The 26,501-nt window shown below is 38.3% G+C and overlaps 1 pseudogene; it reads right to left on the minus strand.

Annotated features, from left to right (window-relative positions):
- Nucleotides 1–15,409: 15,409 nt before the first annotated feature.
- On the minus strand, nucleotides 15,410–18,248 carry LOC123862214 (ribosome biogenesis protein NSA2 homolog; annotated as a pseudogene).
- Nucleotides 18,249–26,501: the final 8,253 nt, after the last annotated feature.

Consider the following 26,501-nt stretch of genomic DNA (forward strand, 5'->3'; position numbering starts at 1 on the left):
TGTCTTCCTCCCTAAAGGTTGGCCATCATTGATCAAATAATGTATCCTATCTCTTCTTCTCCCCAGCCAAAGATGCTGCATATGATACAGAATACAGATTATAAAAGGAAACATGGAACACTGGTCAAGCAAAATGTATTGCTCTGCCTGCAATTTCCCCTTCTCTACTCCAGATATTAAAAACTAATTCAGTTATTCATTGCTGGCAGAGATGATTAATTTAATCTTTATAGATAAAGTAAAATGTTTGGAGAAAGGAACAAATACTCTGCTGAGGCTAATTGTAAGGCACATTCGGGTGAATAATTCATTGTGTGCAGTATAATAATATCATAGATGGTTAGCCAAGAACAAACATCAATTCTATAAAGAGAATTAAACTAAAACCAAGTTCATTTGGCAGCAGAAAATGAATATAGTCCTTACAGCCAATATGGATCTCATTTTGGTAGATCCTACCAGGGTCCAGGAAGATTCCACTTTTACCAATTTATGATAGCCTTTCATGTGTGCCTTTATTTCTCAGTACTGATTCTTCGCTTCAGTAAAATATTTAGAGTATCACCTGGTATTTAGAAATGTGTTAGAGTAAGACAAAAATTGGAAAAATCCCACACTGCTACTAAATGTGGTGGCTATGTGTGTGACTTAACCTCCATGAGCTTTCAGTTTCCTGCCAGAAAACTGGGGAAAACAAACATTGGATTGTTACGAGGATAATATGAGATTTATTGAAAGCATCACTTAAGGGCAGCCTGGGTGGCTCAGTCGGTTAAGCGTCTGCCTTCAGCTCAGGTCCTGATCTCAGGGTCCTGGGATGGAGCCCCGTGTCAAGCTCCATGTTGGGCTTCCTGCTCAGTGGAGTCTGCTTGTCCCTCTGCCCCTCCCCCCTGCACATGCTCTCTCTCTCTCTCTCTCAAATAAATAAAATCTTTTCTTAAAAAAAGCATCACTTAATATAGTGTTGGGCTTATAGCAAATACTTGATCAGGGAGAAATATGGAGACATCTAATATGTGTACATGTGCATAGCTATGAAAAATACATATGCATATTATAAATAATATTTCTACTTATCCTCCTACCATCCAGCGATCTTCCCTTTTACCCCCCAGCTGTGTTCATTTCTGTCTTTTCTCAAGGTATTTTCCTTTCCTCTGCACATTTTATAATCCTCATCAACAAATACAAGAAGAAAACAGATGGAAAGATTCTTTTCCTCATTAGTAGTTAAAAATGCAAATTATAGCACCTTGGAAATGAGGATTTAAAAAAAAAAGATAACATGAGCTGATGTGGCTAAGATAAACTAGTTCCTTACTAACAATACTTTACAATCTTTTCATAAAGCAATATTTTAAAAGTAAGAGCCATAAATGTGCTCTTAGCTAGCACCCTTTGTCTTCTCTAAAAGTATTTCAAAAAGAAACAATATGCTGGAAGCAAAAATTTAGTGACACAATTAATATCTTCATGGGTTAATCTAAGATAGCAAAATTTTAAAACAAATACCCCAAATGGAAGGCTGAATAATTTATGGCACAACCAGATGATGGAATGTTACATGATGATTACAAACACAAAACATGTAAAGACATGAAAAATATTTATGACAATGTAAATACAAAGGCTTACTAAATTGTATATCAAGACTGTGAATATTTAAACTGTGCATATGTGAAAGTTAAAGCAAAACATGAGCTTTTAATGAAGTAGAATTAACAATTTTTGTGATGACAATTTTTTGGAATTTTTTTTTAAAGATGGAATTTTTTTTATTTTGGCTTTTTCTTTCTTGAAAAATGAAGATCAGAGTCTGATCTACTGTGCAACAGCTTTCCAATGAACTAAAATCATATACATTTTCTTCCCTTTTTCAAAAAGGGTACAATGAGGCTGGTCCTGGAAGTGCCAGAATATAGAGACTGAAGGTGACTTCTGCTACTTGAATGAAGTGCTTTGTCGGGAGGATGATTATACAAACAGCAAATGGCTCCAATGACAGGAGTAACAAGCAAAGAGGAAGGAGCAAGTCCCCGGACTCATTGTGGCAAAACCTAACAAAGGCAGCTGACAAAGGAAAATGTACTTTGCAGCATCCAAGCATCAGCATAGCAAAGCAGCGTATAGAAGGGCAACAAAGGAGAAAGACAACCATTTAATAATTAACACACTCAGTCCTGAAAATAATTTTAGCCACCCACATTACCCAAAACCATTATTTTGCTTTTTCTTCCTTTGTTTTCTTCTCATTCCTTCCTGAATCATCTTTATTTTCTCCAATGTCACAAGAAATGTGATTCTCTTTCTTACATTGTATCCTTCTAAACCATGTCCTGAGATGCTCAATGTTTGCACTCTAAATCAGCCAGTGGAGGCATTTTGCTTTACAAAAAGCTGTTGGCTCTAGAGGGAAATTGTACCACTCCCTTGGGGGACAGAAGCAGCTGCCACCAATTGGGACTTCTAAAAGCCTTTCTGTCCTTCTTTACTTTGTTATGCATGTTTCCATACTCTCTGTGCATTATGTGCAGGCAGATGCTAGGGTGACTGCGAAGGTGAGGTTTCTAGGAGGTAGGCATTTTGCAGTGTCTCATTGTAGGAGAATGCATGTTAACATAGGTGAGGGCATGAAGACTCAGTGGCTGTGGAAGGTAAATGTATGCAGGTATGGAGAGTGAAGTCAAAGTGTGGAAACTCAGTCCATACCCGTGAAAGAATATTTTCTTCTGTTAACTTTTCAGTTATATAATTTGCAAAAATAATACATGCTCATCGTAAACAACAAAACAAAACATCTTGCTGGTATGTAAGGAAGTAAACATCCTCCTTCTTCATCCTCCATTATCTCCACCTCCCGGGTATATCCACTTTATTGCTTGGTGTGTATTCTTTTGTGCTTTTTTCTTCAATGGGTAGTCCCCTCCCACACTGCCTGGGTGTGGCCAGATGACTTGCTTTAGCCAATGAGATGATAGCAAATCTGATACAAATAGGAGCTTGAAAAATGCTTGTGCTAAGGTGTGCCTTCTCCTGCTGTTGGCAACCTTTCCACCACCATGTGAACAAGCCTAGGTGGCTTCCTGAAGGATGAGAGACCACGTGCAGCGAGCCTCAGCCACACTAACCGTCCCTGCCATTCCAGCAGAGGCCAGGACAGGTGAGTGAGGTCATTCTAGACAGTTCATCCTCAGCTAAGTCAGAACAACTTCCAAACCCAACCACTGAATCATGAGAACTAAGAATGTTTTAAGTAACCGAGTTTTGAAATGGGTTGTTGCACATTATAAGTTAGTTCATAAAGATGGAAAGATATAACTATATAGATATAAATAAGTTTGTATTTCTGTATATAAAGAATCCAGGGTTAAAAATATTTTTATTTATCTTTACTTGAGTCATATATGATTACATTCCTTAAAAATCACAAGACTACTCATAAGGTGAGAGAATCCATATAATCAGTAGCCACCATCTAAGTCTTCAGTGGATATGTGCTCACCTGGATCTATTCCTGCTTTGTGAATTAGAAAAGAGAAAATCATTACTTTCTTCACTTTTTACTTTTTTCACTCAACAGTACAGCTTGGAAATATCTCCATCCCAGTGAGCGTACATCTATTCCTATACATGCACACGTGTATCATACTGCTTTACTACCTAGATCTTTAGAATTTGAAATCTGTTAGATCAAGTTACTCTCAATTTATTCTTTTACAAAACTGCCTTTACCTTTTTTCACATTTATTCTTTCACTTGAATTTGATTTTTTTTAAAGTAATCTCTACACCCAAACTGGGGCTCGAACTCACAACCTGGAGATCAAGAGTTGCATGCTCTACCGACTAAGCCAGCCAGGTGCCCCTCTTTTGCTTGAGTTTTAGACTCTTCTGGTCAAGAAGGATGAAACATCTTGTGGGGAATTCTGGTGGATTACATTGAATTTAATAAGTTTGAAAGAATTAACAACTTTATTTATTGCATCTTCCCATGAACAAACATGTTATATTTCTCCTTTACTCAGGTTTTTCCATCACCTTCAGCAAAATTTTATAATTTTCTCTATGTTACTATACATTTACTTCTGATTCCTTCCTTGTTGTTTTATATATTGTGTTTCCATCAGAAGAAGGATCTTTAAATCTATTATATTCCACTGGTACGTAGGAGAGCTCTAGATTTTTTTTTTTAGCATTTATTTTTTATCAGGCCACAATACTGAACTTCCTTATTTATTCTACTAGGAAAACAAAGACAATCAACTGACAAACTATATAGGTCATCTTATCACTTGTAAATCACAATTTTTACCTTTCCCTTTCAGTATGTGTACTTCATATTCTTTTTCTTATTTTATTAATTTGGAACTCCAATGTAGAATATTAAAGACATTAGCAGGCATTTTTATCTACTTCCTGACTTTGATGGGAATGCTTCTAGGAACTCACTATTGATCATGATATTTGCTATAGGTTACTGGTAGAAATTTCATATCAAATTAGAGTTGATTTTAGTTCTCATTTTCTCGGAGTTTTTTTTTTTTAAATAAAGAATGGGTGTTGAATATCATCAAATGCTTTTTCATTATCTATTGAGATCATCATACAGTTTTCCTTCTTTTTTTTTTTTTTAAGATTTTATTTATTTATTTGAGACAGAGAGAATGAGAGAGCGAGAGCACATGAGAGGGGGGAGGGTCAGAGGGAGAAGCAGGCTCCCTGCCGAGCAGGGAGCCCGATGCGGGACTCGATCCAGGGACTCCAGGATCATGACCTGAGCCGAAGGCAGCTGCCTAACCAACTGAGCCACCCAGGCGCCCCTACAGTTTTCCTTCTTATTTATGAGCTGAACTATCATAATAAATTCTTTTTTTTTTTAAGATTTTATTATTTATTTATTTATTTGAGAGAGAGAGAATGAGAGAGAGCACATGAGAAGGGGGGAGGGTCAGAGGGAGAAGCAGACTCCCTGCCGAGCAGGGAGCCCGATGTGGGACTCGATCCCGGGACTCTAGGATCATGACCTGAGCCGAAGGCAGTCACTTAACCAACTGAGCCACCCAGGTGCCCTGAACTATCATAATAAATTCTGATATTAAACTACCCTTGCATTTCTGAAATAAACGCTAATTACGTCATATTATTTTCTAAAACACTGCTAGCTTTATTACTAGTATTTTATTTTAGATATCATGCTTCTGTTCACAAATGAAACTTTTCAACAGTTTTATTTTCTTTTTCTCTCCTTATCTACATTTGATAACAGATAACAGCTGCCCCTTGGACAACATGGGTTTGGACTGCAAGGGTCCATTTATATGTGGATTTTTTTTTTTGATACAGTACTGTAAATGTATTTTCTCCTCCTTATTATGTTCTTAGTTACATTTTCTTTTCCCTACCTTACTTTATTGTAAGAATACAGTATATAATACATATAGCCTACAAAATATGTTAATTAACTATTTATGTTATTGGTAAGGCTTTCGGTCAACAGTAGGCTATTCATGGTTAAAGTTTTGGAGAGTCAAAAGTTATATTTGGATTTTCAGCTGCATGTGGCATCAGCACCTTTAACCTGCATGTTGTTCAAGGGTTAGCTGTAATACCAGCTTGGTGGTGTAAGAGTTGCAAATGATATACGTAGGTATAAACTGTTGTGTTTGTATGTACCTGTTTATATGTGTGTTTTCTTCTGCCAATGACATATCTAAATATTAAATTCATGCAAATTCTTCTCTCATCATCTATCTCTCTATCCATCATCTTTCTCTCTATCATATATTCATCTATATATCTACTATTGTCTTTGAGTAATTTTGATTCTCATCTTCTAAAATAGTTGCTGAAATGTTTAGTTCTATCCTCAGTGACTCTCATTTTTTCTTATGTTTTCCTTAGCTTTTTGAGATAGCATTTGAAAATGATAGTGAATACTTATATAGCTCTTTATATATAGACACTGTTCTTAGTGCTTTACATGTATTAACTCAATTCAATTTTCATAACCACCTAGTTCTGGTAGAACATGATAAACTATATTAGTTGGGATTGATTTGGGAAAACAAAAACACCCTAGATATTTCAGCAGAGAGAACTTACATAGGGGATTGGTTAAGCAAGTATTGGAACACTGAAAAGGCAAAATGAGAACACTGAGTTGACCTAGAGGTATATGAAAGTAAAAGTGGCTGCCACCTGTAAGTGTGGGGAAATTCATGAAAGATTTTCAGAACCTAGAAACTCCATGGAACTGGAGTACAGAACTCTGAGCAGCAGGTGTTACTGTTGGTCATGTAGGCAGAGGAGGGGTCTCTTGGAGATGAGGCAGTCCCCACTGTATGGATACTGGTGAGGGAGGGTGAAGAAGCCTGTTTTGGGATCACAAAGGAAGGTAGAGACTGGAACCAACTGCTATTGCTAGGATTACATCCTATTGTTAGAACCATAGTGACATTAACTTCAAGCAAACAGGAAGTTCCTACCCCTGCCTCCAGCATCTTCATTGTGCTTTTGTGCTCTCTGTGGGCAAATACAGTTAATAAAGTGACAAAGGAGAAATATATTTACAAATTCCTAGCTGCAGTTTCATGAAAAAAAAAAAAGTATTGTAGGATATGTTTGGAGTTTAAAGAAAAAAGCTTAATAACAAGCTTGTGCACAAAAAATTTGAATGATTTTTCCAATGTCACACAGCCAGTAAGTACAGACCTAATATTCAAACCTAGGCAGTCTGTTTCCAGAGTCTGTGCTCTTAACAACCACACAATGTTGCCTCTCCAACTATTTAAATTCCAGAAAATTCCTTGGTTCTAGCTTACTAGTTTCTCTTGAACTATGGCCTTTCTTTTGTTCAACCCAACTACCGAGTGTTATTTCAATGATGAGAATTTTATTTTTAAATTTTTAAAAAATTGTATTGTGGTAAGAACACTTAACATAAGATTTATGCTCTTAAATTTTTAAGTGTTGTTAACTACAGGCAAAATGTTGTACAGTAGATCTCTAGGAGTTGTTCATCTTCTATAATTGAAACTTTATACTCATCCATAGGAACTCCCCATTTCCCCTTCCCTCCAGGCCCAGAAACCACCATGCTACTCTCTGCTTCTCTGAGTTTGACCACTTTAGATAGCTTATATAAATGGAGTCATGAAGTGTTTGTCCTTCTGTGGCTGGTTTATTCTACTTAACATAATGTCCTCAAGGTTCCTCCATGTTATCACATATGATTTTTTTTTATTCTTATGTTAATCCCCATACATTACATCATTAGTTTTAGATGAAGTGTTCCATGATTCATTATTTGTGCATAACACCCAGTACTCCATGCAGAATGTACCCTCCTCAATACCTACCACCAGGCTAACCCATCCTCCCACCCCCCCTCCCCTCTAGAACCCTGTTTGTTTTTCAGAGTCCATCTTCTCTCATGGTTCGTCTACCCTCCGATTTCCCCCGCTTCATTCTTCCCCTCCCGCTACCTTCTTCTTCTTTTTTTTTTTTCTTAACATATATTGCATTATTTGTTTCAGAGGTACAGATCTGAGATTCAACAGTCTTGCACAATTCACAGCGCTTACCAGAGCACATACCCTCCCCAGTGTCTATCACCCAGTCACCCCATCCCTCCCACCCCACCCCCCAACCCAGCAGCCCTCAGTTTGTTTCCTACAATTAAGAATTCCTCATATCAGTGAGATCATATGATACATGTCTTTCTCTGTTTGACTTATTTCACTCAACATAATACCCTCCAGTTCCATCCACGTCATTGCAAATGGCAAGATCTCATTCCTTTTGATGGCTGCATAATATTCTATTGTATATATATACCACATCTTCTTTATCCAGTCATCTGTCGATGGACATCTTGGCTCTTTCCACAGTTTGGCTATTGTGGACATTGCTGCTATAAACATCGGGGTGCACGTACCCTTTCGAATCCCTACTTTTGTATCTTTGGGGTAAATACCCAGTAGTGCAATTGCTGGATCATATGGTAGCTCTATTTTCAACTTTTTGAGGAACCTCCATACTGTTTTCCAGAGTGGCTGCACCAGCTTGCATTCCCACCAACAGTGTAGGAGGGTTCCCCTTTCTCCGCATCCCCACCAACATCTGTCGTTTCCTGACTTGTTAAATTTAGCCATTCTGACTGGTGTGAGGTGGTATCTCATTGAGGTTTTGATTTGGATTTCCCTGATGCCGAGCGATATTGAGCACTTTTTCATGTGTCTGTTGGCCATTTGGATGTCTTCTTTGGAAAAATGTCTGTTCATGTCTTCTGCCCATTTCTTGATTGGATTCTTTGTCTTTGGGTGTTGAGTTTGATGAGTTCTTTATAGATTTTGGATACTAGCCCTTTATCTGATATGTCATTTGCAAATATCTTCTCCCATTCTGTCGGTTGTCTTTTGATTTTGTTGACTGTTTCCTTTGCTTTGCAAAAGCTTTTTATCTTGATGAAGTCCCAATAGTTCATTTTTGCCCTTGCTTCCCTTGACTTTGGCGATGTTTCTAGGAAGAAGTTGCTTCGGCTGAGGTCAAAGAGGTTGCTGCCTGTGTTCTCCTTTAGGATTTTGATGGACTCCTGTCTCACATTGAGGTCTTTCAACCATTTTGAGTCTATTTTTGTGTGTGGTGTAAGGAAATGGTCCAGTTTCATTCTTCTGCATGTGGCTATCCAATTTTCCCAACACCATTTGTTGAAGAGACTGTCTTTTTTCCATTGGACATTCTTTCCTGCTTTGTCAAAGATTAGTTGACCATAGAGTTGAGGGTCCATTTCTGGGCTCTCTATTCTGTTCCATTGATCTATGTGTCTGTTTTTGTGCCAGTACCATGCTGTCTTGATGATGACAGCTTTGTAATAGAGCTGGAAGTCCGGAATTGTGATGCTGCCGGCTTTGCTTTTCTTTTTCAACATTCCTCTGGCTATGCGGGGTCTTTTCTGGTTCCATACAAATTTTAGGATTATTTGTTCCATTTCTTTGAAAAAAGTGGATGGTATTTTGATGGGGATTGCATTGAATGTGTAGATTGCTCTAGGTAGCATTGACATCTTCACAATATTTGTTCTTCCAATCCATGAGCATGGAACGTTTTTCCATTTCTTTGTGTCTTCCTCAATTTCTTTCATGAGTATTTTATAGTTTTCTGAGTACAGATCCTTTGTCTCTTTGGTTAGATTTATTCCTAGGTATCTTACGGTTTTGGGTGCAATTGTAAATGGGATCGACTCCTTAATTTCTCTTTCTTCTGGGCCCCTGGGTGGCTCAGTTGGTTAAGCGACTGCCTTCGGCTCAGTCCATGATCCTGGAGTCCCTGGATCGAGTCCCGCATCGGGCTCCCTGCTCGGCAGGGAGCCTGCTTCTCCCTCTGACCCTCCCCCCTCTCATGTGCTCTCTCTCTCTCTCATTCTCTCTGTCTCAAATAAATAAATAAAATCTTTAAAAAAAAAAAAATTTCTCTTTCTTCTGTCTTGTTATTGGTGTATAGGAATGCCACTGACTTCTGTGCATTGATTTTATATCCTGCCACTTTACTGAATTCCTGTATGAGTTCTAGCAGTTTTGGGGTGGAGTCTTTTGGGTTTTCCACAAAAAGTATCATATCATCTGCAAAGAGTGAGAGTTTGACTTCTTCTTTGCCAATGTGGATGCCTTTGATTTCTTTTTGTTGTCTGATTGCTGTGGCTAGGACTTCCAAAACTATGTTGAATAGCAGTGGTGATAGTGGACATTCCTGCCGCGTTCCTGACCTTAGGGGGAAAGCTCTCAGTTTTTCCCCATTGAGAATGATATTTGCTGTAGGTTTTTCATAGATGGCTTTTATGATATTGAGGTATGTACCCTCAATCCCTATACTCTGAAGAGTTTTGATCAAGAAAGGATGCTGTACTTTGTCAAAAGCTTTTTCTGCATCTATTGAGAGGATCATATGATTCTGGTTCTTTCTTTTGTTAATGTATTGTATCACATTGATTGATTTGCGGATGTTGAACCAACCTTGCAGCCCAGGGATAAATCCCACTTGGTCGTGGTGAATAATCCTTTTAATGGACTGTTGGATCCTATTGGCTAGTATTTTGGTGAGAATTTTTGTATCCATGTTCATCAGGGATATTGGTCTGTAATTCTCCTTTTTGATGGGGTCTTTGTCTGGTTTTGCGATCAAGGTAATGCTGGCCTCATAAGATGAGTTTGGAAGTTTTCCTTCCATTTCTATTTTTTGGAACAGTTTCAGAAGAATAGGTATTAATTCTTCTTGAAATGTTTGGTAGAATTCCCCTGGGAAGCCATCTGGCCCTGGGCTTTTGTTTTTTGGGAGATTTTTGATGACTGCTTCAATTTCCTTAGTGGTTATAGGTCTGTTCAGGTTTTCTATTTCATCCTGGTTCAGTTTTGGTAGTTGATACATCTCTAGGAATGTCTCCATTTCTTCCAGGTTATCTAATTTGCTGGCATAGAGTTGCTCATAATATGTTCTTAGAATTGTTTGTATTTCTTTGGTGTTGGTTGTGATCTCTCCTCTTTCATTCATGATTTTGTTGATTTGGGTCATTTCTCTTCTCTTTTTGATAAGTCTGGCCAGGGGTTTATCAATCTTGTTAATTCTTTCAAAGAACCAGCTCCTAGTTTCGTTGATCTGTTCTACTGTTCTTTTAGTTTCTATTTCATTGATTTCTGCTCTGATCTTTATGATTTCTCTTCTCCTGCTGGCTTTAGGCTTTCTTTGCTGTTCTTTCTCTAGCTCCTTTAGGTGGAGGGTTAGGTTGTGTACTTGAGACCTTTCTTGTTTCTTGAGAAAGGCTTGTATTGCTATATACTTTCCTCTTAGGACTGCCTTTGCTGTATCCCAAAGATTTTGAATAGTTGTGTTTTCATTTTCATTGGTTTCCATGTATTTTTTTAATTCTTCTTTAATTTCCTGATTGGCCCATTCATTCTTCAGTAGGATGCTCTTTAGCCTCCATGTATTTGAGTTCTTTCCGACTTTCCTCTTGTGATTGAGTTCTAGTTTCAAAGCATTGTGGTCTGAAAATAGGCAGGGAATGATCCCAATCTTTTGGTACCGGTTGAGACCCGATTTATGACCTAGGATGGGATCTATTCTGGAGAATGTTCCATGGGTACTAGAGAAGAATGTGTATTCCGTTGCTTTGGGATGGAATGTTCTGAATAGGTCTGTGAAGTCCATTTGGTCCAGTGTGTCATTTAAAGCCTTTATTTCCTTGTTGATCTTTTGCTTAGACGATCTGTCCATTTCAGTGAGGGGGGTGTTAAAGTCCCCCACTATTATTGTATTGTTGTTGATGTGTTTCTTTGCTTTTGTTATTAATTGCCTTATATAATTGGCTGCTCCCATGTTAGGGGCATAGATATTTACAATTGTTAGATCTTCTTGTTGGATAGATCCTTTAAGTAGGATATAATGTCCTTCCTCATCTCTTATTACAGTCTTTGGTTGAAAATCTAATTTGTCTGATATAAGGATTGCCACCCCAGCTTTCTTTTGGTGTCCATTAGCATGGTAAATGGTTTTCCACCCCCTCACTTTCAATCTGGGGGTGTCTTTGGGTCTAAAATGAGTCTCTTGCAGACAGCATATCGATGGGTCTTGTTTTTTAATCCAGTCTGATAGCCTGTGTCTTTTGATTGGGGCATTGAGCCCATTTACATCCAGGGTAACTATTGAAAGATAGGAATTTAGTGCCATTGTATTGCCTGTAAGGTGACTGTTACTGTATATTGTTTGTGTTCCTTTCTGGTCTATGTTGCTTTTAGGCTCTCTCTTTGCTTAGAGGACCCCTTTCAAGATTTCCTGTAGGGCTGGTTTTGTGTTTGCAAATTCCTTTAGTTTTTGTTTGTCCTGGAAGCTTTTTATCTCTCCTTCAATTTTCAATGACAGCCTAGCTGGATAGAGTATTCTTGGCTGCATATTTTTCTCATTTAGTGCTCTGAATCTATCCTGCCAGTCCTTTCTGGCCTGCCAGGTCTCTGTGGATAGGTCTGTTGCCAATCTAATGTTTCTACCCTTGTAGGTTACATATCTCTTCTCCCGAGCTGCTTTCAGGATTTTCTCTTTGTCTATGAGACTCGTAAGTTTTACTATTAGATGTCGGGGTGTTGACCTATTTTTATTGATTCTGAGAGGGGTTCTCTGTGCTTCCTGGATTTTGATGCCTGTTTCCTTCCCCAAATCAGGGAAGTTCTCTCCTATAATTTGCTCCATTATACCTTCTGCCCCTCTCTCTCTTTCTTCTTCTTCTGGGATCCCAATTGTTCTAATGTTATTTCGTCTTATGGTATCGCTTATCTCTCGAATTCTGCCCTCATGATCCAGTAGTTGTTTATCTCTCTTTTTCTCAGCTTCTTTATTTTCCATCATTTCATCTTCTATATTACTGATTCTCTCTTCTGTCTCATTTATTCTAGCAGTTAGCGCCCCCATTTTTGATTGCACCTCATTAATAGCCTTTTTGATTTCTACTTGGTTGGATTTTAGTTCTTTTACTTCTCCAGAAAGGGTTTCTCTAATAACTTCCATATTTTTTTCAAGCCCGGCTAGTATCTTTAAAGTGATGATTCTGAACTGTAGATCTGACATCGTACTAATGTCCGTATTGAGTAGGTCCCTGGCAGTCGGTACTACCTCTTGTTCTTTTTGTTGAGGTGATTTTTTCCGTCTTGTCATTTTGTGCAGAGGAGAATAGATTAATGAGAGAACAAAATGCTAGCAGAGTAACAATGTCCCCAGAAAATATACTCTAAACAAATCAGAAAAGACCTGAAGCAGTGGGAAAAGAAAGGGAAAGAGAGAAAAAAGAGAAAGAAAAAAAAGAAAAAGAAAAAGATAAAGATAAAAAGAAAAACAAACAAAACAAAACAACAACAACAACAACAAAAACAGAATGTGATCAAATATGATCAGGCTGGTATATAGATCAGTGCCACACACTAGATTTGGGGTGTATTTTGGTCTTTTAGAAGAAAGTGCCTCCCAAAATTTTAAAGAAAGAAAAACTTATATATGTACAAAAATAAGGGTTGATATGATGAAGGGATGGAATATGACTGTAAAGATGGAAATTATAAAAAATTTTATAAAAGGAATTGATAAGTTTTTGAAAAAAGAAAGAAGAGGATTTAAAAAAAGAAAAAAGAAAAAAAAAGGGAGAGGATGTGATCAGGCAGGGGAATAGAAAACACCATATACTAGAGATTTAGGGTATATTTTAATCTGTTAGAAGAAACTGTCTCAAAATTTTAAAGAGAGAACAACTTATATATATATAAGCCAAAAATATGGGTAACTACTATGAAGGGATAGAATATGACTCTAAAAATGAAAAATAAAAATGTTTTTTTTAAAAAAAGGGATTGATAAGATGTTGGTTGAAAAAGGGAAAAAGAAAAATTGAAGAAGAAAAAAAAAAGACAAAAAGACAGTTAAAAAAAATTAACTTTGAAAGACTAAAGAATCATGGTAAAAAAGCCATGAATTCTATGTGCAGTATTCCCCTAGCGCTGGAGTTCTGCCGTTCTCATTGATCAGTGAACTTGGTCTTGGCTGGCTCTTCTCGCTGATCTTCTGGGGAGGGGCCTGTTGCCATGGTTTCCAAATGTCTCTGCCAGAGGCGGAATTGCCCCGCACTTGCCCCCTCTCGGCTAAGTCATCTGCTCGGGTTTGCTCTCTGGGGCCTTTTTTCCCTGCAAGCTTTCCGTACAGCTTTGGAGGCGGAGAGTGAAGATGGCGGCCTCCCAATCTCCACCCCGGAGGAGCCGAGAACTCGGGGCCCCGCTCCTCAGTGAGCCCCCAGAGAAAAGCCGTCAGTCACTACCGTCTCCCCGGTCTCCCGCCGCACTCCGTGCTCACCCGGCCTGTGACCGCGCGTTTCTATCTCTGGCACCCGACCCCGGGTGGAGTCTCCAAGCCCAGCAGATCCGTGTGGTGCCCTCCCGCGCGGCTCCTCCCGGGGGAGGAAGGTGAGTCTCCCCGGATCTGCCGCTTGTGGGGTCCCAGCTGGAGGAGGAGGGGCCCGACTGTGCCGCGGATCGCAGTCAATGGCAACCCCGAGCTGAGAGCCCGCGCCTGGGCTCCGCCTCTGCAGCCGGCTTCCCTGCTCCGTAACCTGGGAGCTCTGCCGCACTCAGGCACCCCCGGTCTTTCTGTGACCCCGAGGGTCCTGAGACCACACTGTCCCGGAGGGTTCCACCCCCCGCTTAGCCACCAGAGTGACGTCCCTCAGCGGAGCAGACTTTTAAAAGTTCCGATTTTGTGCTCCGCGGCTCTATCACTTGCAAGAAGCGGCTGAAGGAGGCCCCTCCCCCGCCGTCTATCCTCCCGAATATCGCCTCGGATTCACTTCTCCGCGCGTCCTACCTTCCAGAAAGTGGTCGCTTTTCTGTTCAGAGAGTTGTTGCTATTCCTTTCTTCGATCTCCTGTTGGGTTTGTAGGTGTTCAGAATGGTGTGATCCCTATCCAGCTGAATTCCTGAGAGGAGACGAAATCCAGGTCTCCTACTCCTCCACCATCTTTCACACATATGATTTTTTAAAGTAAATAATTTTCCATTTTATCTGTATACCACCTTTTCCTTACCCATTCATCCATCATCAATGGGCATTTAAGTTGTCTCCATATCTTGGGTATTTGTGAATAGTGCTGCAGTGAACATGGGAGTGCTAATATCTGTTTGAGATCCTGATTTCAATTCTTTTGGATAAATACCCAGACTTAGGATTGCTGGATCATCTGGTAATTTTAATTTTTAAAACGATTTTATTTATTTATTTGAGAGAGAGAGAACAAATGGCGGGAGGGGCAGAGGGAGAAGTAGTCTCCCCACTGAGCAGGGAGCCTGACGCAGGACTCAATCCCAGAACTCTGGGATCATGATCAGAGCCAAAGGCAGATGCTTTACCGACTGAGCCACCCAGGCACCCCTATTTTTAATTTTTTTTGAAGAACTTCCATACTATTTTCTATAACAGCTGCACCATTTTATATTCTTATCAACAGTGTGCAGGGGTTCCATTTTTTCCATATTCTTGCCAACAATGATGACAGTTTTAATTTCCATTATATATTAGGTTAATTTTATTATGGGTTAAATATCTTCTTACATTTTTTAGGATATAAATTATATTTACTCTAAACTTCCTGTTATGCTTATTCTTCTAAGTCTCTGTCCTCATGATTAAGCTAATCTTTTACTGAGGAACAACAAAGTATTGGCTTTTCTCGAATGATTGATGACTTTTTTTTCTAAAACTAGGCCATTTTAATGTTTTTTTTAACGATAGAATAAATAGTATTCTTGATGATTGCGGACATTTAAGGCTGTTGGGTAGTATTCAGAAACATCACAGTAATGCTGGTTTTCTTGATTGGTGTGTAGTCTTCAATAATTATAAGGAGTTACTTGTATGAAATTGATGTCAAAACATAGGACCACATTTATGCATCTATCATTTTCAGAATTGCTGGTAACCTGTGGGCATATCTTCCCCAAATACTTTGCCTCCTGTGTCATTATGTCACAAGGCCCAACTTGCTGATGTTCACCTCAATGACAGTTCCTTTGGTAATGACATTCAAAGTTGGGTATAGTGGGGATAGGAGACTCTTCTTTATACCAAATATTGGTAGGCAAAAGGTGCCATTTCAGTTCAGGATGAGTTACATGGCCTTTTTGTAACATAAGCCCAGCCACAGACGTCTACAGCCATACCACTCTGAATGCACCTGATCTTGAAACATAAGTCCATTGACTTAATGAATCTTTAATATTTAGGTGGTTTTTGAGTAAAGCCATCTCCAACACAGCAGACTTTAAGAACCATCTTCTTCCATATTTTCTTCTCTTTCGTTCCTGTTCGAATAACTTAATACTTCTATTTCTTCCCAGGCAGGAACTTTGGGCAGAAATTTTCTGCTTTCATTTTTTGTTTTTGTTTAATCATTTTTTAAAGATTTTATTTATTTATTTTGAGAGACAGTGAGAGAGAGAGCGCACACACATGAGTTGGGGGGAGGGGTGCAGAGGGAAAAGCAGACTCCCTCCTGAGCAAGGAGCTGATGTGGGACTGGGACCATAACCTGAGCCGAAGGCAGACACTTAACCAACTGAGCCACCAAGGCACCCCTGTTTAATCATTTTGGAAAGTACCTTAGCTCATGACTGTCCCTCTTTGTCCAGTAGATATACAGGTACTGCTCCTTGTGGAGTCTTTTTATCATTCTTTTGTTTGGTGTTTCTCTTTTCATGCATCTTAATAGTCTTTTTCATTTGTATTTTCTCAACATGGCACTGTTTGTGGTAAAGCTTACCATTCAGACCAATCATCTTCTTGCCTTTGAACATTTGTGAGCCTCTTGACCTTCCTTCTTTCTCTTTTTCTCTTGGTAATGCAAATGAGTATCCATAGCGCTTATGGTGTAGGTGTAGCTCTCAATACATTTTTTTATGGCATGGTGATGACCACCAAGCCACTGGGTACAGCAGCCAGGCACAAAGAATCTCTCGATTTTTGGGTCTCAGAGACATATGAGCTGACTCCATACCACTCACAACAAGAAAGGGACACTTCTAAAGGGACCAGTTCCAGAAAAAAAGCACGATGTGATTGGTGACTATTGGTGTCCTCTCATCTCTACAGCTGAAACACCTTGCTGGGTTGACTGAATGATTGTCCACTTATGAGGAGAGGTGAGATGAACTGCTGTGGCCTGTGACTGAGCAGGTTTCACTCAGAGTAGAGAGGCTTGGGATATTCTACTGGTGCAATATGTAGCCTTTAGTGTTACCCTATTTCCTTGACCTCAAGTTGTCACAGCCTGACACCCTCCCATCCCCATCCCACCTGAGCCTGAAAACCCTGTGGTTGCTCTCTGGCCTGAGAAGGTGGGTTATTCAGAATCTGTCCTGTTTGATTCCCTCTTCTGATTACCAGTTGGTTACTCTTAGGACCACTCTTGAACTCAGGATCCACTACACTTGGGTATGAAGCTCCCTTGGTACAACTCCCAACTTTTCTAGAAGAAAAATGTGTTCTATGTCTTGGGAACTTTCATTCTTCTCATTTCCCACCTTTCAAGAATTTTTTATATGTTATAATCCATTGAGAATTCTCCTTCTTGATTTACATACCAGATGTGAATTTTAAAAAGAAAATATATGATCATTTCTAGAGATTTTTTTATGATATAGAGTAGCTAAAGTGGTGCTAAGTCTGTCCTCTAGAATGAAATTCTATATCTTTTTTTATAAAAATGAGATTCTGCTATTTATATTTTGGAAATTTTTTAATGTACCAATTAAACACATTTCCACAAAAGTAGATATATGTTATTTTAAGGTTGCAATACTGTTCTAGATATGAATATGCTATGTAGACATTCCCCTGTAGATGACCATTTTAGTTCTTTTTCAGTTTTTACTGTTACAAACAATATTGCAATAAGTATGCCATGTACTTTTGAAATTATTTCTATAGAATAGAATTTTCAATGTAGATTTATAAAGTCAATAAGTAATATTCATGGAATGTGGTTTTCAAAGAAAGAGATCATTCTTTCTTCTCCATGTTTTTGTTAACCCCCATTTGCATTAGCTCAAGGTTCTGGCTTTTTCAGTCCAGGGAGTTGAGCGACAGGCTCATCATCCATAAGTATTCTCACTTACAGCAATAGCACTAGGACAGAAGAGGGTATTCAAAAACATGGAGAAGCATGATGCAAAAAGAAAGCATCACTCTTGCATTCCCAGAACATTAAAAGGAGCCTACAATATCTATTGATAAATAAATGAAAACATTTCTAATTAAAATGTTGACTTAACAATATGCAGAAAAATAACATGTCCTGAACTCAAACAACTAATTTCTAAAAATTATCAGAAGCTTTACACACACCAAGAAACACTTAATCCTTTTCAGCAAAGAGATTTTTCCTTCAAATCCTAAATCCTTTTTCTCAATAGACTCAAATCCAACATCTATCTTCATTGCACTTTTAAACATCTTCTTACCTATTCTGGACTTCTTTCCAACAACTAACACTTTCAAGTTTGTTTGTTTGTTTTTATCCTCAAGTATAAACTCCAAAATGTCTGTGTCAGAACAAATATCTGGTAGACCTACCAGAATAACCCCAGGTACAAAAGTTATTAATCTGAAATGAGCTGATTCATAGCAGATGACCAAAATAACACTAGAATTTACTGGAAATGTGCTCTCCATGCATGACTTATTTTTTTCTAGAAACTATAAGAAAGCACAGACAGGACACACACACACACGCACACACACACACACACAAAAGAAAGAAAAGAGAAGGAAAAAGAAAAAGAAATAATCACTGTGGCAGACCGTGTTTCAAAAACTGTCCATGTTTTTGTGTTTCCAGTTCTACAATTGTAGAACCTTGACATTTCTCCCATCAGAAGGTGGAGTCTAATTTTCACCCCTTGAATGTAGGTGACTTTATGACTGCCCAATAAATAGAATGCAAAGGAAGACACAGTGTGACTTTTGAGGCTAGGACACAAATGGTGATATAGCTTCCATCTGGCTCTTTCTCTAGGACACTCACTTTTGGATCCCAGCCACCAAATTTTGAGGAATCCTAGGCTCCATGAGGAGGCCACCTGTAGATGATCCGGTTGACAGTCCTAGATCAAGTCCCAGCTGAGAGCCATTATCAATCACCAGGAATGAAAGTGAACAGCCTTCAGATGATTCCAGTCCCTAGCCTTCCTTCATAGTATCTTCCAGATGAGGCTTCACCAGTATGGATCAGTGACAGGACTTCTCTCCTGCGCTCTATTCAAGTTCCTGACACATAGAGAATTTGAGGGAATCATGGAAAAACCACCTTCACCTTAGAAAAATGGAAAACTTGCCCTGAGTTACTGAAATAAATAAATATGTGGGGATATATGCTTAAAACATCACATTTGAAAAGGGCTGGACACATTCACATCTCTCCATCACCAATGTTAGTTCTAGTGTAGAATTAATACTTTTACTAGAGATGTGAATCAATATTGATGGATCTCAAAAGTTTCAGGTGGGCACCTTTTCCTGCCCTTCGGCATTTTCTCTGCTGTGTAGCTGAAAGTGTTTAAAATTGCAATAGATTCTCCTAATGTTTAATTGAACATTGCCCTTCCTGTGTTTTAAGGCATTGTCTCTAAGATTCCTATCTAATGTCAGCCTTGACCCTCCCATTGCTTACTATACACTCTGCTGAGATTCATTTCTCTTCCTTAGCACCTGCATTCTCTGACTGTTAGGTTTGGTCGAGTTGGATGAAAATTAATAATTTATTCATTTGGAAGAAATTGATAAGTTTATTATTTAGCAAGTATATTTCAGAATGCCTTAGGCTCATCTATTAATGATTCCTTCTCCTTTAGCTCATAAAATAACAAACACACAAAATCCAAAAAACCACCAAAAAAGCAAAACCAACCAGTAAAGGTTTTACCCAAGCCACCCTATTAGGTCAACTCTGCAAAGAGAAATCAAATTGGCTAAGACCTAGTTTTGTTTTTAGTTTTACTGAACACAAGACTCTTCCTGATCTAAAAACTTGATGCAACAGCTAATGGGAAATTTTCTCTCTTTCTGATGATGTGCAAAATAGTCACACAGTTGAGTGTGAGTCTTATATTCAATCAAAGATTAAAGCCCACATTCATTTATGGTATCTCCAATTCTGTTTTGATGATGAAATTTAGTGTTTTAAAAAAATTTACACTGTGGCCTGTTCTAGCACAATTGCTATCTGACTACTTTATAACCTACACCATACCATTTATGGATAAAATAATGAAATTTCACAGAGAATTAATGTTCTCAGAGGAATTTTCCCTATCTGTTTTTCCTTTAATTACCCAATACTGCTGTGTGAATAAGGCGGGGAAAAGACGTGAGAAACTAGATTCTATTCCATTGCTGGGATTTGATCTAAAGCAGCTAAGAAGCATTCCTTTTTCAGTTTCCTCAGATGGAAAATTTTCTACTCATATTGGTCCCTTATTTTCCTAGGTGGGGTGTAGGTAATGGGATGCTGCTGCGGATTTGAAGATGAATATGTTACAGAGGTGTTAGAATCAAGTAATAATTTCCAAGTGTATTAAATAGTCTAGTATTACTTTTAAGTCACACTCATAAATTAGAATTGCTAAAAGTGATTTTTTTTATTATGTTATGTTAATCACCATACATTATATCATTAGTTTTTGATGTAGTGTTCCATGATTCATTGTTTGTGTATAACACCCAGTGCTCCATTCAGAATGTGCCCTCTTTAATACCCATCACCAGGCTAACCCATCCCCCATCCCCCTCCCCTCTAGAACCCTCAGTTTGTTTCTCAGAGTCCATAGTCTCTCATAGTTCGTCTCCCCCTCCTATTTAAAATGGGACATTGAGGTGGTGCCTGGGTGGCTCAGTCATTAAGCGTCTGCCTTCGGCTCAGGTCATGATCCCAGGGTCCTGGGATCCAGCCCCGCATCGGGCTCCGCGCTCCGCGGGAAGCCTGCTTCTCCCTCTCCCACTCCCCCTGCTTGTGTTCTCTCTCTTACTGTGTCTCTTTCTGTCAAATAAATAAACAGAATCTTTAAAAAATAAATAAATAAAAATAAAATGGGACATTGATACACTCTACCCATCCTGTCTTGAAAGCCAGACATTTTTACTGCTACAGCTACTTTGTTTATCAGTCTGGGTGTGTATGTATGTATACATGTGTATTTTATAAAATGAGACAAAGACCAGAGAAGTATATCCTCTGAGAGAAATTGCACGCAAATAGAAAAAACCTTTGACCCTGAGGTTATTGATAATTTTCTCTCTAGTCCACTTCAGGATTTTTCCTTCAGATGATTGTAGAGCTGAGAGGGTGGGACAGAGCCCACCCATACAGGATGTTAAACCTGCTTTTTCTGCCCTTTTAGTGGGCTATCATAAGCTTCTTACCTTAAGCAGACTTCTTTTTTGGCAGTTTCCAACCTTTTTCCTGCCATTGTGACAAAACTGTGTATATAAGAGACCTCTGAACATAGTAAACGTAGCTAGAACATCTTCATTTATTATAAGCTAAAATACAAGCGTGCTTGTATGAAATGTGTTTTTGTGTTTATTTTGGTTTAAACTAGGTTCCTCTGATTCTGGGTTGAGCTTCATATTCTAGCCCATGAGAAGAATTTTCAAGAGGTAGTTATTAATCAATTAATCTAGTGCCTTCTAGTCATTGTGATAGAATTTTTGAAGTGGCCATAATTTTTTTCTTCCTCTTTATGGACTACTGCAAAATATCCTCCACCCAGTCAACACTTAACTGTGATCTATGGTGTGTGACCAAATCTGTTGGAGAAAATATCTGTTCTTGCAAGAAATAAGTGCATGCAGATTTTGGAGATAATTAGTTTGTACTCCACAGTCACAGTTATTTTTATTTTTAAAAACTTAGGATATTATTCTCAGACCATTCAGGGGACCTGTCCTTCCGGCCCATTTTCTTTTTTTTAAAGATTTTATTTATTTATTCATGAGAGAGAGAGAGAGGCAGAGGGAGAAGCAGGCTCCCCGCTGAGCAGGGAGTCCGATGCGGGACTCGATCCCGGGACTCCAGGATCATGACCTGAGCCGAAGGCAGACGCTTAACCATCTGAGCCACCCAGGTGCCCGGCCCATTTTCTTATAATAGCAATAACCACCATTAGTACTACTATCATCACACTTTTTTTGTGGATACCTACCAGATGTCAGACATGCTCTACACGTTAAATTTATGTTATCTTCTTAAACCTTGTGAAGTAGACATTACCCTTATTTTACAAATGAAGACATCATAGTCACCATGCGTAGTGGAAATAGCAAAATTATTGGTGTCAGACAGTCTTAGACTCATTCTCTGCCACTTCAGAGCTGTCTTATGATTGTTTAAGTCTTTGGATGTTTTTTTAAATCTTACTGTAATAGAAGATAAAAAGGTTTGATTTGAAGGAACCATGAAGCAAAAAGCAAATGAAAGAAAAATGAAAAGCAAAAATCAAAATGATCAAACAAAAACAGATAATCAAACTTTAAAGACTTTTTTTTTTCCCTTCAGGGGTCTAAACTGTTGTAAAAATGACCACCAGTTATGTTGATCGGGTGAACTTTAACTTCTGATTTTTTCCCTTGAATTTTAATAAATCAGTTATTCTCACTGGTATGCTGAGGCTTTTAAGTTACCAAGGAATGAATTTTATATGTGTGCTTTTATTTGTGTATTTAACTTCTAAATTGCCTAAAAATATGATTTTTGTCCTCATTTTAAGCTTTCAAGAAATTATGACTGAATCTCTGGTTAATCAAGAGTTCTGCTCATTTCAGTTTAAATCATTCTCTTATTGAAAAAAGCCTCAGTATTAACTGGATTGAGGTTGATTTTAATTTATCATGTCTCTTAGCACCCTTCTTTTTCAAATGAAGTTCTGTTAGCTTTTTCACTGACACCTTTAAACCAAGACATTTAAATGACACTAATCCAAAAAGTAAAAAGAGAGACACTATGGGGTATTTTAAAATCTCAGCTATGGGAAAACAATATGCATATCCAGTCTTCCAGGATTAATGCATAGTCTGGAAGATACCAGTCCAGAAGTACAATGCTCTTGGTGAGATTTAAAGCCTTCATCTGGCCCTGGGCAGAGGTCTATGCAATAAAATACCACCTCTGTTTGCCCACAACAGCTTCCTCACCTTCTAATTCGGCCTGATCTCTGTGATATCCTTTGTCCAAAAAGGATGAGCTGTGTATTGATGGGTACTAAATAGCTTATAGTACCAAACAGTCTTCCTTTTCATCTTCTAATCTCAGATGATCATAGTAATCCAGAGAGAACATTATTTTGTGCTGAGGTGTCTTTTTCTTCTGAACACTTCAAAGTGAAACTATCATTAAACCTGAGTGGCAGTCATTGTTTGCCTCCAAAACCCAAGTGAGCAGTGAGTGGTGACTAGTCTAAATGGCAAAGGGCTTGACCACTGACAGAATTCTAAACCTGGATTCTGAATCTATCCTTTGTCATGAGGACAATGAAAGGGAGATAGATTTTATACTAGGGAGGTCAACAGGAGAGAGATGTTCTCCAATGGTGGTCAGGGTCTATCAATTCAAAAACACTCAACATGCATTTGTTTAATGCCTACCATGTGCACTGTTGTCCTTGAGCCATGTCACTCTCTGGGAACTGTTTCTTCAGAGGAACCAATAGCCTACACTCATGAGCAAGTTCTTAACAGCTATGACCTTAAAGGATGGAAGTGTGGTTTCACACTAAAGTTTTCCAGCTGGAATTAAATCCTGGAAAGGGCATGGGAGTCAGAGGCACAGCTAATCCCACATCCTACAGACAGATACAGAAGAATTAATTAGAAAGACTTTACTAGAAACATGATTCACCCTAGTTTGAAATGTCTCAAAGGGAAATATTCACAATTTTCCATGGAAGCCCAAATTCATGGTCTGTTAGAAGATGTTATCCTCCTGTTTCCTTGCATTTAAAGGAGAATATTTTTCTTCTCTTTTTGATTCTTTCACCTCCTGTTATTTCCTCTTAACATAATGCTTACTTTATTCCATTATCATTTCCATGTGACTGTGGTTTGGAAGTTGATACCTAACGATTTTTAAAGAGTTGGCCAAGTACCCTTGGAAGGTACCTTGATGATTATTTCAGACCCACAAAAATGTCTGCACTTTATATTGCATACAAATTAAAAGTAAATACATTTTTGAAGTATAAAATATAAGGCTGAGAAATCCATATTTAAATAACCCTGGGTGAGTCTTTTTTGTAATCAGTTCTTTAAAATAATTCCCTTACTAAAATTTGAGGTAAATGAAGGCACCAAGGTTCTCTGACACTTGGGTCATTAATTATCTGCCTTCCTTTGCCATATCATAAAAGACAGGCTTTTGCCTTGGTTTTCTTTCCTTTGTCTATTTAAAAAATGCTTTGTCTGCATACCTTTGACACATTGCATTTCACATCCTGCTTAACCTTTGCTGGTCAAGAGAGCTTGAATTTTCTTTTTTAGAAAGTCCATTTGCTTAGAGACAAATTATATGAAATGATCAGTAAAGGTGGCCTTGGGTGATGAACATGTGCTCGTACTGTTCATGTGCATGCCCTTCAACCCAGTATAAATTAATTTTTAATATATTAATTTAAACATTTGTTCCTTAAGGGCAGAGAGCACATCTCCCACCTTCCCTCTTCCTCAGTCTCTCTGTCTCTCTCTTCCATGGTGCCTAGTAGCATGCTGTGTACTTTGTGATTGCACTGAGGAAAGGGTGCTGGCATACTTTGAAGACATAGTAATATAATAATAATAAAGCCTTCTATTTTCTTTTCCAGCTTCCTAATCTAAACTCTGTATCTTTCTATCAATCACTCTTACGGTTCCCCTCAGCTCCCTTCATTTCAATTGTATTCTTCCTGTAAGAAAATGAACAAACCAATGTCAATTTTCAGGTGGCAATCTCATGCATTTCCATGGCTTTATTTACTACGTATGCAGGTGACAGCCCGCTCATTCCATCAATCACAGAGGTAAATTCCCATGAGTCCCCAAGATGCCTCGATTTATTATCCCTGGACTATTCCCTTTGAGAGATTTATCAAAGAAAGGGTGTTTCAGAGAAACCTAACAATCCTTGCATTGAGGTTCACTCAATCATTTAGACAGTCTAAGGAATCACATTTGTGAAGCCTCTTGATGCATAAAATAATGCAAAGAGAGGAATAAAGCTCACACTGAACTTGCACTAGTGGAAGAGCCGTGAATGGTAGTGATTAAAAACACAGACTTTGGATTCCATCAGTCTGGATTCAAATCACAGCCTACCAATTACTGACTGTGTGATGAGGGCCAGGGCCTGAATCTCAGTTTCCTCATATGTGAAGAGAAGTAAGAATATCTACCTCATAAGACTGCTGAGAAAATCAAATGAGATAATGGTTGTAAATATGAGACCTAGTGAAATGTCTGGAATATGTTGCATTTTCCTAAAGCTGTAACCATAGTTATTCCTAAAGGCTGCAAAATGGTCAATGTCATTATGAGAAGGTTGGTTCTTTCAGTTCCACAGATTCCTTTAGTTAAATCACATTTTTCAAAATATCTCTATTGAACATGGTAGGGAGCACGTATTATCAGACATCAACAGTGCTGTCTTGCCATCTGTAGCATTATCAAGGGACAGGGACCTCATCACATTGAATTTGGCAGAAGGATTAAAAATGTATATAGCTTGAATCATAGGCTATGTGTTAATTAGTATAAAAGCCAAAGGAATACTTGATTTTAAGTTCAACTTGAAATTTTCAATTTATTTCTCAGTTCAGTGGAACAGTGATATTAATAGCTAGTATTAATGGAGTGATTACTCTGTGCCAGGCACTAGATTCCCTAGCACAAATATTTCTAAATTTAGGGGAATGCTCTGCAGGGTCCCTGCAACAATAATCCTTGGGTAGGCAATAATTATCTTGCCTTCTCCTCAAATGAATCAAAATTCAAATAAAGTTCTCCTTTGACTTTGGATGTGCCAACATCTGGCAGCTACTTTGACATCTATGTCTCACCAGGCCATTTATAACTCCCTGATTTTCTCTTCATTCTGAAGGCTGCTTTTTCATGAATTCCTCACCAATGTATAAAAGCCTTAAAGTTCAATGCTTTTTCATAGTCAAATGAAGAGTTCCAGGGACCCGTTGTGTTATCATGATGGGTCATTTGCAACATCACTAGGATATTCCTTATTGTCCAATTTTTAGTTTATTCAGTGAAAAAGCAGAAGACAGTTAAAACTGTTAACATTGAATGCTATATCTGAAAACCCTACAAATAGGTTAACTAAGGGGCTACACGGGGCTGAAAGCAGTAATTTCATGGTAGGAAGAATGCCTAAAGGTCTTATTTCAAATTCTGATGATACAGCAGATCTAGACTCTAGCATTTTATAGTAATGCCTGAACTGACAAACATTAACCAGAAATCATTGCCCATGATACAGGTGGCAATCTATCATGGTAAATGTCAGTATGGGGAAGACTTTAAAAGCCAAAAAACAAAGAAGATCAGACACAAAGCTGATCCAATTGGACTTTGCTCTCTAGGGGAATTATAAGTTCAGGTTATAATTGGGTGACCTCTGCCCTTTATAAGTTCTCGAAAGTTCTCTAGCTCTGGGTGGTATTGTTTATGGTCCTGTATGATTACATATCAAATCCCCTTAGGAGAGGCAATCTTTGCATGACAAAATATTTCCAGATTCTAAATGATTGGCCCATGTATTTCAAGCTACATTCAAATCAGTAAAATTTCAAAGTAGCACCAATGATGGAGTTGGATCCATCCTTTGTGATCAGTATTAACAAAATTTAACTCTCAAGTTTTGTTTTTGTTTTTTTTTTTGCGAGTAATAATGAT

This window comes from Mirounga angustirostris, unplaced genomic scaffold (genome assembly GCF_029215605.1).
Source record: "Mirounga angustirostris isolate CCGP_5_RB_7025 unplaced genomic scaffold, mMirAng1.0.hap1 SCAF_9, whole genome shotgun sequence".
Lineage (NCBI taxonomy): Eukaryota > Metazoa > Chordata > Mammalia > Carnivora > Phocidae > Mirounga > Mirounga angustirostris.